Genomic DNA, 20273 nt, shown 5'->3' with positions numbered 1-20273 from the left:
GCTAATATTTAAGCTCAAATAATTTAAAAAGGCTTCTTGGACTTTTCTGTGCTCTCTCCTGCCTCCATGACATTACCCATTCTGAAATACCCCCAAAAGTACCTGTTACTCTACACCTGACATCCCTGCACATTCCTCTTAAACTGGTTCAAGCCCCAAATTTCTATTTCTTCCAGCCCAAAATATGTTCTATCATCAAGCTGTGTATAGTGAACAGGTAATCTTATCTAAATAATGTTTTAATTTAAAATGGCACAAAAGAGAAATTATGATAGGTTGCTAAAAGATATGTTATTTATTTTTCTTCTAGAAGTAGTACCAGGCAGAGAAAGCAGGTGGGTGCAAGAGACAGGCAGCCTGTTAATTAATTGGATTGAGTGAGGAAAGCAAATATTATTTTCTTCATCATTTTAAGCACTGTTTTCTGTGCAACCAACTAGGAGAATAGAAAATTATGAGTTATAATAATCTTAGGAATTTTGAAAATTCTAACATTCCTCCCATCATGCCTGCTGAGCAGGGGTCTTAATCTAGCAATATTTCAAATATGATAGAAAAATGTTTGAGTAGCATTCTTCAAAGGTATGTAAAACATTAAATTCTACAGAAACATATCTAAAAGACCTAGTAGTATTTCAAGGTATAATAATTGGGTTTTTATTTAAATGAGTCACTTTTTAAGATGCCATATGCCCAACAGGAAAGCAATGGTGTGAACAAAACTTCAATGTTTTTTTAAAATAATAAATAATATCGGTTGCTTACATATTGATGATATTGTTTCTAATCTAATGGAACAAAGCATCATCTGCAAAGAGGCGTAATTAGCTTAGTCTTTCAATATATGCTCATTGCAATTTTTTACAAAGTTAATGGAGGGGGAAAAAAAGCTTACACATCTGAAAGTAGTGGATTCAACTTAATTTTTCGTATTAGTGACAAGGTTGCCTGACAAGAGAATCAAGTGTAAGAGATTGTAGAACAGGCATTCTCAGCAATAGAAATCAGATAAACATGAGTTGTTCAACCACTGTTCCTATATTATGATGACAAGGGGAAGGGCAGCAGCATTCACTGAGCATTTCTCTGCTGAAAGATCTTAGGATCACTCCTTATGGCCTATCTCATTTAATCATCATTCACTAACTGTAGTCCCAATTTTCATACTTAAAAAAAAACATGATACTAAAGAAGATTGACTTAGTAGAAAGCACAGCTATTAAGTGACAGAGCTGGAATCTGAATCCCGTCAGATGCCAAAGCCAGTAATCTGATCACTGACGTATGAACTCTTGATTTATCCTTGGATTGTCTAGAGAGCCTTGGACCATTAACCTATTCATTGCAAGTTCTTAGCCAATTTGTTCTGATGTTGACATAACATAGATAAGGCAGCTAAGGGCTTAAAACCAAAGAATGAACAAATGATTTATGGAGTCTTAGAAAATGCAGCAGGACTGCTAGAACAAATTTTGTCAAAATTTGTCATTTTCGTTCAAAATTTTTAGATTGACAAAGCAGGAGTCAGGATTCTAAGCTAACAGAACAAAACTCCTGTCATAATAAACTTATGAGCAAGACACTGAAAGGGGAGCTAGCTGATAGAACAGATAGGCAGTGCTTGTGCTGAGAGTTTGCATTACCAAATAATTATATTGACAAATGAAGGTTATAGATATGATTATGGAAATTATGGATTAGAAGGGGGTTTAAATGTGTAGAACAGATTATACAAATTTTCTGTTGAAAATATTTTAGGAAATATTTTGAAAGAATGATATAGTAGGGATTTCTAAGTCTACAGAGTAGATTAAAAGATTTTAATTGCAAGACAACATTCTCTGAATAATTTAGAAATTTAATTCAGAATTGTCCATAGACTGGTGGAGGCATTTTGAAAAGAAAACGGGTATGAGCTCTCTATAGCTCAGCTCTTGCCTTGGAGTAATTTATTTGTGGTTTGAATATTTAGTAGAAAAATGCTTTCCCAACTAATAGACAACATTAATACAGGGATATTCTTTCTCTAAACAAAGTCTTTAGAAGTATTTGAGTTCCTCATGACCTTAATTGGGATAAAACAGAACACACCCAGAGAAAGTGAATTAAACCTAATCGGGAAAGTTTATTCACAGTTTGCATTTTATAATAGAAGATGATTTTAAAATAGTGATCATGGCATTTCAAAATGATTTCTATTCATTTTTAATTTCTTAATATTGAATAGCATATAGGAAAGTAAATGTCAGTGGGCTCTATAGGAGCTTAAACTTGGTGAAGTAATAATCCTGTTGGTAAGCAGCTTATTATGAAAAATACAAGTCAAAAAAAGGCAGAGCAAACAGAAACATCAATATGTTTTCCTCGAGTTTAGAATTATTATTTATTTTAGAAGTTTGAGTCAATTTCATTATTCTGTCTCCTTCTTGGTAGTCAATTTATTGTTTAGGGCTCTCTCGATTAAACCCTGTCACTTCAGGGGAAGTTCAAGAGAATAGTGCATTATTGATATTACAGAAACAGTTGTTACTGATCAATACATTTTGAACCACATACGGGTATATCTTTAAGGACATAATTCATCAAAAACAGGCTTACTGGGGCTCTTCATGCTATTTTCATTGATTTTTCCTTTTGTGGGAAGACATGGTAGATAGTCTATGTGTGACATAAGAGTTATATTCAAAATAAAGAAGTCAGTTGCTCAAAAAAATGCTCCGTTACAAAGAAAAAAAAATCAAGTGTAAGGATTTTAAAGGAGAAATAAAATTGAATTTAAGTTACTATTCTCACATTTTAATATCCTGTGCAGAAAATGTAATTGAATTACTTACATTTTTTTAAAAAAAAGTTTACACATAAGGAATACCAAATTCAAAGTGTGAATTCCATTCTTGACTTACTGTATGAAATGGAGGTAGAAAATTACTTTTATTTAGTTTCTCATTGCCACTGCATAGCTTTCTTTTAAATTTAAAATCAAGTATAAGTATACATTGCTTTATGCTGTGTTCTACATATTTGTCTGTTAAGGCAAATTTTAAAAGAACAATTGAAATTCACATTGTAGGGCCCCTGGATGGTTCAGTGGTTGAGCATCTGCCTTTGGCTCAGGGTGTGATCCCAGGGTCCTGGGATCGAGTCCCACATCGGGGACCCTGCATGGAGCCTGCTTCTCCCTCTGCCTATGTCTCTGCCTCTCTCTGTGTGTCTCTCATGAGTAAATACATAAAATCTAAAAAAAAAAAATTTTTTTTTTCTAAATTGCAGTTTAAATGTTCCTCCATTGGTGAGTGGATACATAAATCAAATATATCCATCTAATGAAACATTGGTCATTGGTCATAATAAAAAGTAATGAGTTGCCAATACACATGACAAGGAGTAAATATTTATGGAAAACAACACACTAGAGTAATGTATCAGATGGCTAGGACTGATGAGGTTTTGGGATGAATGAGTGGGGGAGATCAGGTGATCAGTAAAGCCCTAAATGAAGCCTGGACTAGAAGAGAGATAACCTCTAAAGTGGCAGATTGGACATTCGATGGCTATTTGAGTCAGTTGTCACATGTAGCTGTATACACAGCCTCTATTTTCCTCACAAACAGGATTTCTTTATGGCAATCCCAGAAGATGGGTCCAACAATGGTGGATTGCACTTTTAATGAAAAAAATTAGAATAATCGGCTATTTGGTCAAGTATTGGGGTTAAAATGCAGAATGTGGCCAACATATCTGGATTTCAGAAAATAAACAAAAAAATCACTTTTTGAAAAGCGAATAAACCTCACTTATAGATCAGCTCTTTCCCACTACTTCTTCTGCTGAGCTCTACTTATCTGTCTCATAAAACAATTTAAGATATGTCCTCGTTACCCCTCATTTAAGATTCTCTACAAATACTGAAAAGAATACAGTATCTTGATTTTATGCTAACATTATACATGAGAATGCAGGTTTGTAAGATGAGAAGGTTATTATTCTCTTAATAAATCAATTATTTGCTGTACACAAGGGTTCATTTAGGAGACTTTACAATGTGAATTTCTTTTCTTTTTTTAAGATTCTATTTATTTATCCATGAGAGACACAGAGAGGTAGAGACATCTGGAATTAAGATACTATTAACTATTTGAGAACAAGTGTTCATATAGACCTACACTTTTATTTCTCTTTGGTAAATATCTTGAAACTGGGATTTCTACGTAAAATATATATTTACTTTTAAGACATTGACAAATGGGGATCCCTGGGTAGCTCAGCAGTTTAGCGCCTACCTTCGGCCCAGGGTGTGATCCTGGAGTCCCAGGATCGAATCCCATATAGGACTCCTTGCATGGAGCCTGCTTCTCCCTCTGCCTGTGTCTCTGCTTCTCTCCTTCTCTCTTGTCTCTCATGAATAAATACATAAAAATCTTAAAAAAAAGAAAAGACATTGACAAATGGTTTTCCAAAGTGCTCATAGCATATTGCATTTGCATGACCAGTATATGAGACTTTGATTTGTACCGTATTTCCACCAAAACTTGGTACTACCAGTTCTTTCCATTTACGTCACTGAGGTGGTTATGTAGTGGTATCTCATCGAAATTTCAATTTGCATATCTGTAGTGGCTAGTGACATCAAACATTTTGTATGTGCTTATTGGATACTGGGATATCTTCTTTTATTTATTTTTTTAAGGAATTTTTTATTTATAAGAGAGAGAAAGAGAGAGAGACAGGGGAAGAAAGGAGAGAAACTTTAGCAGACTCCATGCTGAGCGCAGAGACTGATGTGGGACTCAATTTCACGACCCTGAGATCATGACCTGAGCCAAAACCAAGAGAGTCCATTGCTTCACCAACTGTGCCCCTCAGGCACTACTGGAATATCTTCTTTTATAAAGCATCTATCTGTTCAAATATTTTGTCCTTTTAAAAATATAGTTATTTATCTTATTATTGAGTACTTTGTGTGTTCTGAGTAAATCTTTTGTCAGATATATGTTCTGCAAATATCTTTTCCCAGTGCATGACTTACCTTTTCATTTTCTTGATAGTGCCTTCTGAAAAGCACACATTTTAAATCTGAAGTAGAGTTTATCAATTTTTTCCATGATTCGGGATTTTTTGTATCCTATTAGAAAATCTTTGTCTAAAGTCACAAACATTTTTGCCTCTGTTTCCTTTTAGACGTTACATAATTTTGGTTTTTATATTCAGATTTCTGATTTATTTCAGTTTTTACATATGGACATCCAATTGTCCCTGCACCATATATTCAAAAGTCATCTTTTCCTCACTGAATTACCTGGAACTTTGCCAAAAACCAATCACGTATATAAAAGTGGGTCTATTTATAGACTATTCTGTTCTGTCAATCTTTATCTTTATGCCAATAGCACATATTGTCTTAATTACTGTAGCTTTATAGTAAGTCTTGGAAATCACGTAATGCAAATCCTCCAACTTTGTTTTACTCTTTGGAAATTATTTTAGCTACTGTAGTTCCCTTGCATTGCCGTGTATACATTACAGCCTTTCAAACTCAAAAACCTGTTTGAATTTTGATTGGAATTGCATTGAAAAAATAAATCAATCTTGGGAGAATTGAACCCGTAGCAGGATTAAATTTCTTTTCTTATTTGGCTCTTACATTCAGCAATATTTTGGAGTTTTCAGTATGAAGATCTTAGACATATTATTTTTTATTTATCTCTGCATATTTTATGATACTGATGCTATTTTAAGTGACATTTATTGTAGATTTTTATTTTCCAAATGTTTGTTGCTCATACCTAGGAATATAGTTGATATCTGTGTACTGATACTGTGTTCTGTGACATTGTGAAACTCATTTATTAGTTTTAGGAATTGTTTTGTGTATTCTGTAGTACAAATGAATAATCATTTCATCTGTAAATAAAGACAGTTGTATTTATTGCTTCCCATTTATGTTCTTCAGTACAAATCTGAATAGAGATGGAGAAAGCAGACAACAGTGCCTTTTTACTGATCTTAGGGATAAAGCATTCAGGCTTCTACCAGTAATAGGATTTATCTCTAGGTTTGTCATAAACAACGTATATCTGGGGTGTTGCTTTTTTATACAGTCTCACAATCTCTGTCTTTTAATTGGAGTCTATTTTTATTTATGTATTTATAGTTTAGGAAATATATATTTATACTTAATGCCATTATTGAAATGATCTGGTAAAAAGTTCCTAATTTATTTTTCCATCTGACCAGATGTTGTTTTCATCTTTTTTCCTGCTTTAATTTAGGTTAAAGGAGTATTTTTAGTATTCCATTTTATCTCTACTGTAGGCTTATTAGCTAGCTATCATCCTTTGTTTCTTTGTTTTTTAAGTGGTTGCTCCAGGGCTTACAGTATACACCTTTAAATTATCACAGACAACTTTTCAGCAGCATTCTTCTGCTTCATGTATACTGGGGAAAATGTGCAACTTCTACCTTTATTTCTTCTCTCATAGTTACCTTCTGTGCTAATGCTATCATACTTTTTACTTTTAAGTGTTATAAACTCCACAATACACTATGACAATGTTTTATTTTCAAGGGTTAACTACCTTCTAGAGAGACTGAAGGAAAGAAAACCAGATTGCTACTTACCTAAATACCATTTCCGGAGATGTTCTATCTCTGAACATCCAAATTTATCTTTTACCACTCTCCTTTTGTTTGAAAAGCATCCTTTACTGTAATTTGCAGTGCATATCTGCTGATGATGAATTCTCTCAGATTTTGTTTATCTGACAAAAGGTTTTATTTGACCAATGTTTGAAAAATGTTCTCACTAAATATAGAACTCTATGCTGACGTTTTTCTTGTGATTTAAGGATGTTGCTCATTTTTGGACTGTCATTACACTTCTATTGCAGTCATTTGTGACAGTCTATTGCCATTCTTCCTCTATACCTGATGTATCTTTTTTTCCTCTGGCTACTTTTAAGCTTTTTTTCCCCATTCTTTATCATTGCTGTTGAGCAATTTGGTTATACTGTCCCCTGGTGTGCTCTTATTTGCATTTATTCTGTTTAAAATGTATTGATCTTCTTTGGTTTGAGGGATTATGGTTTTCTTCAAATTTGGAAAAATGTTAGAAATTTTAGGTATAATTTCTTCACGTTTGGTGTTTTATTTTTTGTTTGTTTTTGTTTGTTTTTGTTTTTGTTTTTGTCCAGCTCCTCCTTTTCTAGAATTACCTAACAATTACATAAATTAGTTTGATGTTTTCCCACAGGTTATTAGTGCTCTCTTGATTTTTTTTTCCCTCTGTCTTTTTTTCTCCACTTTATTTTGGATTATTTCCATTGCTATGTTTTTAGGGTCAGTCATCTTTCTCCAACACATAAAAAAAAGCCATATATCTTTTAATGATACATTAAAGTGTATCATTTACTATTAAATTTATTCAGTTTACTTTTTTGCTTTAGATATTTTATCTTTAGAAGTCTCATTTCATTTTTTATAAGTCCCATTTCAGTTTCTTTTCATGATTTTCATATTTCTTCTCAAAATTCATAAGTTTATAGAGCATTTTATAGTGGCTGCTTTAATGCTCATTCCCATCTTTCATCTGAATTTGTTCCTTCAATTGTTGGATTTCTCTCCTAGTTATGACTCATATTTCCTGGTTGTTTTGCATGTCTACTAATTTTGGGTTGCATGGTAGACATTATTACATTTTTTGAATCTGCATCTTGTTTCATTCCTTTATAACAAAAGTATTGGACCGTGTTCTCACATGCAGTTAGACTACTTGGATTTAGTTTGAGCCTTTCAATGCCTCCTTTTAAGATTTGCTAGAGAGGGTCCAGAGCATCTTTAGGACTAACGGAACCTCAATATTAAAATGCTACTTGATTTGAGAAATCTACAAAATTGTCCATATGTTATGATAACTTTCCATTCTAGTTGATGCCAACACAAACTCCTCTTAAACTTGTCTAATCTCTGGGTATCTCCAGTGGTAGTACTGTTTGTTTGTCTGTTTTCCAATAGTTCTTCCTCCAGCTTCAGGCAGTTTCTCCTTATGCATAGACAGAATAAAGATTCAAGGGAGTGGGACCCATCTACAGATCTCCAGAGTCCTCTCCAACACTCTGCTCTGTGTGTTATAGCTGCCCTGGACTCTATAAACTCATTCTGTGTCTCCTCTCCTTACTGCAGTGGCTGGACTTTTTTAGAATTCCTCCTTCTGTGCTGTGGCTTGGAAACTGCCTCCAGGCAGTAAATTGGGACAGTCTTGAGAATCATCTCATTACTTGTCTTAGGGATCAGAATCGTATGCTTCCCATCATACAATATCTGAAAACTATTATTTCAAGTATTGTGTCTGGTTTTATCATTAAGACAGGATGCTCTATCTTGTTCATTTTACTCGAATATTCTCAGAAGCAGAAAATTTTCTTTTCTTCTTTTATTTTTCTACTCCTTATTCTTATTCTTTTTTTTGGGGGGGGACGCATATTTCATGTGTCATTCCTACCAGGAAGCTACCACTGATTGCATTTTTCAAACTGAGTGCATCTCCATTCACAGTGATCCTATTTGTTATGACACTTATTTTACCTTGCATACTGAGTGTTGGCATCCTTTTGTGCCTCGCAAAATGGTCACCTTTGAGTATGTGGACTGGATCTTCTTCCATTTCCATGTCCTCATACAAGCACTTTACCAGTATTGGATTAAATCAATCAACTTTACTACTCCATAACAAACAGCTTGAATTTCTCTGCCCTGTTCACATATTACAAATATTTCTCACCTTGATTTTCTAGACTATCCATAATATGGACTATTCCAGTATCTGACCTTTTTCTGTAAGAGCCTCATTGCTTAGCAATGCTGTAGGGCTCAACATTTATAAAACTGCACAACCCACTTGCCTCTAGGCTTTTCCTAGGAAAATAGAATATCTTCTATTGGTAGAATTATAGAATATCCTCTTCCATCAACCCTACCAATAAAAACTCTGTCCTTCTTTTAACATACATATCAAACTCTCCATCTTCTTTGATTTTTCTGCTTGACCACCATTTTTAACTCCTTGGAAATTTATTCATACTTGTCATGTTGCCTACTTTATCTTTCCTATTTGATTTGATTCTATCCATTCCTCTCTATTCCATAGTATTCTGTGTATTTCCTATTTAAGACTATTTTATGTTTCATAACATTATTCTATTTTTAGATTAATCATACCCACAACCCAACCTAATTTTCCCAGTCTTATTCAACTAGGTTTTTTCTTTTCTTTTTAGAATAGAAGCAATGCATTTCTTCTTTAAAAAAAAAAAAAAAAAGCTTCTCTAAAAATACTGGGCATTCTATAATTATTTAATCAAAAATGGAAATAATAAAAGATTTTGGTTGTAATTATAAGTAGCAAATATTTTAATCTAATAACTTTATGAGGTATAATTCATGTACAAAATTCACCTTTCTAAATTGTACAATTTAGTACTTTTTAGTATGTTCACATTTTTAGCCACTCCCCACCCCAAATACGTCATAATTATTAGCAGTCACTTACTATTGTCTCCCTAGTTTCTGGGAGACTTTCTGTCTGCTTTCTGAGTCTACTTTCTGTTTCTGGATTTGCCTATTCTGTACAGTTTATACAAAGTTAATTATAGAACGTGTGGCTTTTTGTGACTTCTTTCACTTAGTATAATGTTTCCATAAAATTTCCAAGGTTTATCCATGTTGTAGCACATATTCCTTGTTAATTCCTTTTTATGGGCAAATAATATTCCCTTATATGAATATACCCTGGTTCGTTTAATCATTCATAAAGTGATGCATGTTTGGATTGTTTATACTTTTTGGTTATCATAAATAATTCTGCTGTGAACATTTGTGTATAAGTTTTTTTGTGTAAACATGTCTTCATGTCTCTAAAGTATATGCCTAGGAGTAGAACTGCTGGATCAATGGCAACTCACTGTTTAACTTTTTAAAAACTGTCAAAGTTCTTTAAAAGTAGTTATGTTATTTCACTATCCAACAAGCACCCTAGTTCACCAACAATTGTTATTATTTACCTTTTTTATTGTAGCAAATTCTAGTTGATTTGAAATGGTATTTAATGGTTGGTTTGATTTATATTTTCCTTGTAGATATTTAAATTGAGTACTTTTTCCTGCTTATTGGCCAACTACATATCTCCCTTTAAGAAAAATCTATTCACATTATTTACATTTTATTTTTAGGCTCTTTGTTGTTGATTTGTAAGAGTTATTTACGTATGCTGGATAAAATTTATCAGATATATGATTTGAAAAGGACTTATATCATTCTGTGAGTTGTCTTTTCACCTTCTTGATAGTCTTTGTTGAAGTAGAAATATTTTTAAGTTTTTAAAATTCCAGTTAATCTATTCTGTCATTTGGATTTTTGGGTGTCATAGCTAAGAAACCACTGTCTGACCCAAGCAAATTTTCTCCTATATTTTCTGCTAAAAATTTTACAGTTTTTAACCCTTACATTTGTGACTTTGATCCATTTTGAGTAATTTTTGTATGTAGTTTGAATAAGGATTTAATAACTTTGTTCTTTAAAGATAGGTTTTTCCAAAGAATGAAAATTTTGTGCCCATTTTTTAAAAAGAAGTTATTATTCTATTATCATGTTCTTTATTTTTTTTAAGAATTTTATGTATTGGGCAGCCCAGATTGCCCAGCAGTTTAGCACCACCTTCAGTCCAGGGTATGATGATCCTGGAGTCCCGGGATCTAGTCCCATGTCAGGCTCCCTGCATGGAGCCTGCTTCTTCCTCTGCCTGTGTCTCTGCCTCTCTCTCTCTCTCTCATAAATTAAAAAAAAAAAAGAATTTTATGTATTTATTTGACAGAGTGTGAGAGACAGAGCACGAGTTTGGTGAGGGGGAGAGAGTGAGGGACATGCAGACTCCCCACCTGACCCAGGACCCAGGATCATGACCCAAGCCAAAGGCAGGTGCTCAACCAACTAGGACACCCAGGCACCCCAATTATCATGTTCTCTAGTAGGATCAACACATACGTGTGTTGAGGGAGAAAGAAAAACTGAACAAAAACTTGATGGACTCACATATTTATGACAGCTTCTGTATTTTTTTTATTTAGATATATTTTACTGAATAATACATGTCTCAGAGTTATCAACTGAGTGTTATGTTGCCTATGATTGCTTAAAAGCAAAGAGTACTTCTTAGAAATTATATTTTTATCAATTTCCCTTAAACTCCATTCCTCTGAAAATACATCATCCCAAAATGATAGTTGGAGGAAGCCAAACCCCTGAAATGAATAACTTTAGAATTACACACACACATACACACATATAGAAATATTTATATAAATGTTATATTTCTTTACTAGCAAGATTCTAGATACTATAAAAATTATGCTTTAAAAAGTAAGATGTTACAGGCATGTATTTTAAAAGATCACCAGGGGTGATATACCACTGCCCTGGAATAGTTCTGCAGTTTCTCCTCCCTCCACTTCAGTGTAGCACTTTCAGTGAGTGCTGAAGAGAGGAGAGTTCAGGGAAGAAAATGACAAGGACTGGGCCACAGAAGATGGCCATAAGCGCCTTCTAAATTGCCTTATTTTGAAACTCCACAGTTGACTCCACACTTCACCTTCAGATGGTGAATCAGATACAGCCTACATGCTATGGCTTATTCCAGGCAATCATACTCTTGACATCTGTGTCACCATGTGGGAGGACTGTGCTCATGTGGAAGAAGGTTCATTCTCATAGAATTTAAGGGTGGTGTTGCTATAAGGAAACCACATGCCACAGTGTGATGGCATCATGCTGTGTGAGCCGCCTACACTTTTCAGGAACTGATTGTGTGTATGCAATTTATTCTTTGAGAATCCATTATTATAATACAAGAAATTGTTGGAAAGGTAGAAGGAAGAACACATCACAGTCAGATTATAATAACTATTTAGACTATTTAAAATCACTCAGCTTGTTCTATATTAGAAAAACAAGCCCTCTACAATTATGTAGTTTATACATTTTATCTGGCTTTCTGATTTCATACTTGAGACAGAACATGTTATTACATATTTTAATGTTGATGTTTAGGAAAACAGTTGTTCAAAATGTGAAATATTGCCCCCAAACATTTATCGACTGAAGCAAAATATTTCTCTCAAATTGTTTAGGTTTCTTACACAAATTTTGAATATGTTGGTATATTATTTTATCCAATCCTTTTAAGAAATATCCCTGATTCATTCAGTAGTTCCTCCTTGCTACTCTCAAAATTCGTCATTGGCATTCTTAATTTAGATTTACATTATCATCTTCTTCAAGGTGTACATCTTTTACACCACAAATGCAGTATGATATATATCTCATTACTACACTGATTGCCTCCTTTTAGTGGATTTAAAAAAAAAAAAATGAAGGGGCATGCCAAACAAACTGGGTAAAAAAAAATACACCAAATTGCAAAGTTCCTGTTAAGTAAGTAAGTAAATAAATAAATAAGAGTGAGGGATAAAGGAAATGAGCATTAAGTATACAAGAACATTGTAAATCCAGGATCTGAGACAAAAGGAACAGGGGAAATAGCAAGGAATAAAAGAAGTTGGGGACTCACTGGCATTGACACAATTTTTAAATGTGATGCAAGTGACTCTGGTGTTAAAGAAAGAAAAATTAGTGATCTCTGTTTTGTTAGCTAACAATGACCACTATTTTCAGTACTCTTATCACATTCAAGGAAGAAGATTGATCCTACATTATATATTTTCAAGATTTTCCCAGCTAGATAATTTAAAATTTACAGCCGGGAAAATTTTTTTAATTTAAAATTTGAATTTCTATTTCAAGTTCTATCATCAAGTGTATTTAACCAAATATAATGTGAAATCAAAACACGCACACACACACACAAAGGCAAAGTATTTCCTTAGTTAGACCACTCGTTTTATTTCTTTCTCTTATTTCTCATTTACATTTTATCTCTATCCCAAATGTGCTTGAATTTTCTGCATTTCCCTTTACATAGTAAAGGACAAACACAGAGTGGTTTCTATTTCTGTATGCATCATCCCCAGATGGGAATTCCAGTCAACTTAAGTCACAACTGATCATGCATGTTTGGCCACCATCTGTAAAGTACTCTCTTAAACCCCTTCATCTTTGATTCCCTTCCCCTTCTTTTGCAACTACATTTATGTAGTATAACACATTAGTGCTGGAGCTTTTCTCCAGCTAGTATGCCTAGGATCTACAGCAGAAAAATGAAATCTCAGATCTGTTTCTCACTCTATCTTGCTGCCAAGTTCTTGAGGTGGATGCCTATCTTTTTATCATTCCAACCTAAGTTTCAACTTTTTATAAATGTTTGAGTTTTGCCAGCACTTTGCCTTTGGACTCACTGATTTAACATGCTTTTCACATGATATCCTCAGCTTTCCTTACAAATACAGCTTTTGGAAATGTCACTACATTTTCCTAACTTCTTTTGAATCCAGTGGACCCATTTGCCTCCTCTATGTAAATTTGCCTTTTGCTTCCTTTTGGTATATCAGCTTGTAAATCTAAGATGTCAAGTTGGATATCAGAAATTTTTTTTTAGTACATACATGAATTAATCACTAACTCTGTTAAATTGATAAATGGTTGACCTACAGGTGTCAGATCTAAACATCTACCATAAAATGTTAAAAAGTTATTTTTTTTTAGTCAAGTGGCTCTTAATTGTCATGCAAAAACTTTTCCATTAGTTTACTCCAGGTGTATCATGAATTTTGATTTGGAGTGATACAATGTTATGCTTCCTGACATAGCAGTACAATATAAGCTTAGAATACATTACACCCTCATAATCAGATTTACTCAATCCTTTCTATTTTCCCCCTTTCCATATATAATATGATTTGTGATGATGTCTACTTTTATCAATTATTATGGCAATTAGGAAACAGTCTAACTGGCTCAAATATCTTATTTGGAAAGAAATGTAGGTACTTTACAGTCAATCAACTTTGAAGATATTTATTCATTAAAATCTTGTTCTGTTCTTAGAAATTGGGTTTAGACATAGTTTTGAATAGCATTAGACTTCAGTAAATAAGTAAGTCATGGCTCATGGCCAGAATAGTAAAACTGACAGAAAAATTGTTAGTAATTCCTAAACATCTGTAGTTTTACATGAATGTAACAAAATACCAATTCCAGAAAATTGTTGTGAGTAGTTAAATGAAAAACTAATTTCTTGGTCCTTTTTCTGTTACTTTAAAATAATAATTTATATATTTTCCTTTAACTGTCTTCTCATCCAAAAATGAACAAGTTCATAAAATTAGACTTCATTAAGTTGTTATGCTTGGGACTTGCTATCTTTACACTATACTCTTAGAAAAACTACTTCATTATAACCCCAGAGTCATTTTATGACATGTACACTATGAGAAAACAGCAGAACCTCCATGATGTCTTATTATTAATTTCGATTATTATGCACAGCATGCTATATTACTGCAGTAGATCTGATTCATCTCAGAACATAGCACATGGGATAATGAAATGTTTTCCTTCCCAAGATGTTAACTGTGTCTTCTTTCTGCCAATTCATAGTGTAAGATGTACTACTAATTGAGAAAAATGAAGGTAGCTTCACCAATGAGAGATTATAAAAATTATTTTAAATAAGCTATTTACCAATGTATTAAATAAATTATTTTGAGATCAAGTCAGGAGTCCTCAACCATATAATAAATTACCTCGTAAGAAAGAAAATAATTTAAAATATGCTTGGTTAGTTTTAGTTTGTTGGGTCTTTGTAGAGAATTGATGTTGAGGAAAGAGTATACCTAGGTGGTTTTTTCAAAGCTCTTTAAATTTTTTTCAGCCTTTATACACATAAATGCATATATATAAAACCAAAGTATTTGTTTCATACCACATAAATACTTGATGGTAACTGCTTGTACTATTTTGCTACCACTATGGTAGGGAAGCCGGGGTGTTGAAATAGGCCTGTAGGGTTGCTCTGTGAGTCAATGACAAACTTCCAAAAATATGTGTTCCCTAAGTCATTTCAGTCCTAGAGCTGTAAAACAGCATGTTCCCATAGTGATGGGAGCTTCCTGACGTATTTCTGGCTCCAGATTTCCATTCAAGTTTAGGGACCAAGTATTTCCTCTGTTAAAGAGCTGGGATTTAAACCTCTTTAGCCTTATCCTCTTTAGAAATACTCTAAATGAATCAGCCCATAGTAATAAGATCTGTCCAAAATACTTGTTATTGCCACTTTTTGTTCATCCTTAATTGCTTATAATTATTGACTTAGAAAAACAAATTCTGGCATCAGCATGTATATAAAATATGCCTACCAAATCATGATGCTATAGGTCATAAGGTGAAAAGTTCTATCAAATACCAATAATTTTACCCCTTGGTATGAAATAACTAATTTATTTTACCCAGTTGTTAACATGTCTTTGAGTATTTTTCATTTATTGCATAATTTTCTTGTTTTCTTGTTGATTAAAGAAAATAGACATCATTTAAAAGAGGTTCCATGAGCACTATGAGAACCAAAGCATTGCATGCTGATTTTTCAACATATCCAATCCCTGACTAACATAAAAAACTGCCTTATTAGCTTCCATACTGTTAATTTTAAAAGAAATATCAGCAATGAATCTTTTTCTTAATATTAATAAAAATACTATCTGAAAAAAAGAAAAAAAAAAGGAAACTGGAGTCCAGTGGAAACTGCATCCACTTTGTTAGAAATTATCACATTCCTGGTTTTCTTTTATTATTATTAGTAGTAGTAGGAGTACTAGTACTAGTAGTAGTAGTAGTAGTATCATCATTTTAATATTTCAGTTAAAGCATTATTTTGCAGCAATATATACAGAGATTCAGGAACGGGAATGACTCACTTTCCTTTGGGTGTAGAACTGGTAGTGGTAGGGGCTGCTGAGCTGGGCATTTAAATATAGCTCTGGTGAAATGAAGACAAACAAACAAACAAACAAAACTGTGGATTTGGTTTGTAGACATCTGGGTTCAAGCCTTAGATGCTAAGGTTGTTTAAGTCCCTAACCTCATCCAGCTTCAAACGTATATAGGAGGTGGTGCCCTCTAAGCCTAAAATGATTTTTTATTTTTGAGGCTGTTGTTCACCTGCCCAGACATCTGTCTAAAAATCTGATATGCACAAGAGTTGGCTTATTTTTCCTTTGTCATTGATGTATAAGAGGAGGTGAGAGGCTATTGGACCCTGCTTGAGGAAGATGAGGGTGGATATGAAGAGAGAACAAAAGGCATGTAATGCGGTAGTCGTATTCTAGCAGAAGGGGAAACAGCCCTTCAGACAGGAAATTCAAGTGACTGAAGAAGTTAGGGGCTTGGAGACAAAGTATGACATGTATGGGAAAGGGATTTGATCTTTTGTTCAAAACAGGACATGAAGTCACTTGGGTAGAGTAGAGCTGAGGAATTGGGGAGCACCAAAGGATGCCCCAGGCACAGAGCCTATTTCCAGGCCTCTCCATGCATGAGGAACCAGAACAGATGCCAATGAGACAGTTGGAGGCTGGGGGTAGGGCTAGGGAATCTTCCAGACATGGATGTGGGAGGTGAACATAAGTCCTTGTTCTTGGAGTTATTTAGGGCAGAGGGATTGTTTTTGTTTCTCATGTTTTGAGTAGTAGTGAAGCATAATCACTAAAAGCAAAGCATGGGCCCTGGATCCAGCCTGCCTGGCTTAAATCTGGGCTCTTATAGTTACTAAGTATGTACACCCTGGGAAGTTACCTATGCTCTCTGGGCCTCTGTGTAATAGTACCTACTTCCATAGGCTTGTTATGAGAATTAGGTGAGTTAATATATTTTAGAACAGTACTTCCACAAATCCTGGTCATAATAGTAGAGATAGTTTTGAATTTGGCTGATCTAATTTTGCTTAATTCTCCTTGTCATAGACATCCTCCTATCAGCCATGAAATATAACAGGCCCATGCCAAGAATTCAAGAATAGATATAAATAATATTTTAATGAAATACTTTTAAAAGCCAAAATTAATGTAAAAAAATCTATAATGGACAAAATATTAAATTTCAAACGGCAACAAAATATTAAAATTGAAGGCAAGGATCCGTCAGCTTATTTATGTAGGTGCTTGTCACAGTTACAGATCATGCTACAATAATTGTGTCTCAAAGCCATCATTCTTGAATACATGTTGGACCATAGTGACAAAGGATCACTAGAAAGATAAGACATGCCTATCGGTTGCTCATTTTCAACTTATCTTTCTAACCCTGTAGCCATTTAACCCAATTGTACTTATGTAGTTATGTGTATGTGTGTGTATATATATATATCACTAGAATATTATGATAGATTCGGTTTTTAAAATTCAGTTTAAAATACAGTTCAATTTTTACAGCTTTTAAAATACTGTGATAAGTTCAATTTTAAAAGGGTTTTGCCAGTTAATTCTGATGTACCATGAAAGACTAGAAAATAATTCTAAAAAAAAAAAAAAAAAAAAAAAAAAGGAAAACGAAAATAATTCTAAGAAACATACCAAAAAGTTTGAATCATCCATCCAGCAAATATATATTGAGTGGCTACTCCATGCCGGATTCTGAATATGATAATGAAAGTTTTGATCTCTCTGTGCAGCGATTTTTAACTTTCTTCCTTGCATGGAAATCCAATACGCAAAGCTGATGAATTTTGAGTTGCTCTGGTTGAATGGGACACAGGGTGCCAATTGCCTGCCCTTGCCTTCCTAACATATAGCCTTCCACCTAGAGCCGTGGCTATTCAAGAGACCCTTGACTCCAAGGGTTTGAAAGAGTTTTAAACACGTGACTGTGCAATAAATATCTTAAAGTGAATAACAGTGTAGTCCTCAAAAGACAGGGGAAAAATACAATTTCCTTAGGAATATTTCATCGGAGACTATAATGATCATCGTAAAATCATAAACTTTATATTTACACTTCTAATTTATAGTATATAATGAATACTGTAAAATTATACAATGACTATTATAAAAATATACTTTGTGTAGCAAAAGCTAATCTATTCTCTGGGAATTTTGCCCTGAATGAGGCACCGACTCATACCTGAATATCTTCTGATACCAGTGAATCGCAGCCTCTATTCCCTCTTTGGCGGAGCATTGGGAAGTTTTGTTTGGTGTCTTTATTTGGGCCCATGTAGACCATCAGGCTCCAATGTAACAAAGTCATGCAAATGAATTCTCTGTCTCTGCATTTATTAGCTGGTGCTCTTCCATGTGAAAACACTGTGAAGACAGGAAAGTTGTTCTGGGGGTTTTATTGAGCAATTGCTGTTAATTGACTGAAAGTGTGAGAATCAAGAATTCCGAAATCTGTTCCTTTGCTCTCTGGAGACAGTGGGGACGTCTATAGAATATTTTTGCCTCTGTGGCATATTTGAGATGTGAGACACATTAACAATGAGAAGGGTTCCGGGTCAGAATCACTCTGCATCATAGATGCCATTATCTGCTGATTTAGCGCAGCTGAAAACTGCTGAAAAATAATCCTTTTGTGTGCCCTTGTCAGTGACTTCAGCCTAGAGTTATAGAAAATCAGCTCCACCTGAGTCAGATAATCATTACAAAATGAATTTTGTTCTTGACTCAATGGAAGTAATTGGGGGGAAATATTTGATAGGCAAGACAGAGATTAGCTTCAGTTAAAGCTCTCGAGTACATAAAGTACTAAGTGCCGCTAATAATTGAGCCGGTGCTGGCATGGGCAAATTATCCTTCAAACTGAATGTGGGTGATCACTGAAAATGCATCGCTGCCCCCCAAAGCTCGCCGCTCTCCTTTCCCTGCACCCTGGCGAGGGGCACTTGGTTCATCCCGGCGAGGTCTCCCCTTGCAGCGCGGAGCTGATTCCCCTGCAGGTGGTGCGGTTCCAGCGGGGAAGCCAGGATGGGGCTGACTGTTCCCTGGGGAGGGACATCCTGTAAAAACACCAAGGTTGAGAACTGTCATATTCACAGCAGTAGGTGCATTTTCCTCAGAAATTAATGGAGCAAGCTGGGCAAAAATGTTTTTAAGCTACATCTTCCCTAGAGTAAGATGCAAATTCAAAGCTCTTTTGAAGCCCTGGAATGAAAGTTAAAGATAAGACTTTTTAGTTTTTTGACATTGATAATATAGGCAACCCTGGCACAACGAATGTGAAATGGAAATGCCTTAGATAAGTGGGGTAGATGTTATTCAGGCTGGCTCAGGATGCAGCCACAAATCCTTTCTGAGCCTGTTTACCTGTGCCACTTTTAATATATGATTATTGGGACTTTACTTGTATACGTCGTCTTCCAGTGAGCCACAGACAAGCAGTTTGATCAGATCATGCTGGTATATTTTTAGGGTGTAATAAATACATTCACTGAGTGCCTTTAACCCTGAAAATAACATCGGTGAGAGAAGCAGTAGCAGCCTTTGGAAGTTCTCTGTTCAGTGTTCTGCAGGGTGAGGGAGGTGGAAACAGCATTACTTTTCACTGCACAGCATGCAATAATCTTAAATTATACATCCCATTCAAGAAAGGGAAGAGAGAATTATGTGCTAAACTTAAAAGAATATACAGCTCTTTCTTAAAGAATGTGTCCGTAAATGTTTTGAATGAGTTTGTGACAGCCACAGTGAAGGTTTCTGAGGCTCCAAAACTACCTCTTCTATTCGTGTAATTTAAGTAAAGGAAAAATCTAATACAGAAGCCCTGTCCACCTTGGATGTTTGTGCATAAGGACAGTTCTCTGACTGGAACCTGGGCAGTCCTTTCCAGAAAGACATATTTGTCCAGCACCTTCTGGAAACACACACTCTAGGTACACATGCATCATCACATTGATCTGAAAAGCGCCAGAGACCCTTGTGTGTTTTTCTTTTAAGATTTTATTTATTCATGAGAGACACACACAGAGAGAGAAGCAGAGACACAGGCAGAGGGAGAAGCAGGCTCCCCATGGGGAGCTCGATGTGGGACTCGATCCCAGGACCCAGGATCACGCCCTGAGCTGAAGGCAGACGCTCAACCACTGAGCTACCCGGTTACCCTGGGACCCTTGTGTTTTTTGCTTCACTTTACGAACCAGGAATTGTGGCTTGCTGAGGTTAGGTAATTTGCCTAAGAGAAAAAAGGAAAACCGGACTAATTTTTCCTTTGTTTGTATGTTTTGCATTAATTCATTCATCTATCCATTTAATCTCGTATGCAAAGAATATTTCTCGAGTTAC

Source organism: Canis lupus, chromosome 16 (genome assembly GCF_003254725.2).
Source record: "Canis lupus dingo isolate Sandy chromosome 16, ASM325472v2, whole genome shotgun sequence".
NCBI classification, from domain to species: domain Eukaryota; kingdom Metazoa; phylum Chordata; class Mammalia; order Carnivora; family Canidae; genus Canis; species Canis lupus.
Note: the sequence above shows the minus strand (reverse complement) of the source record.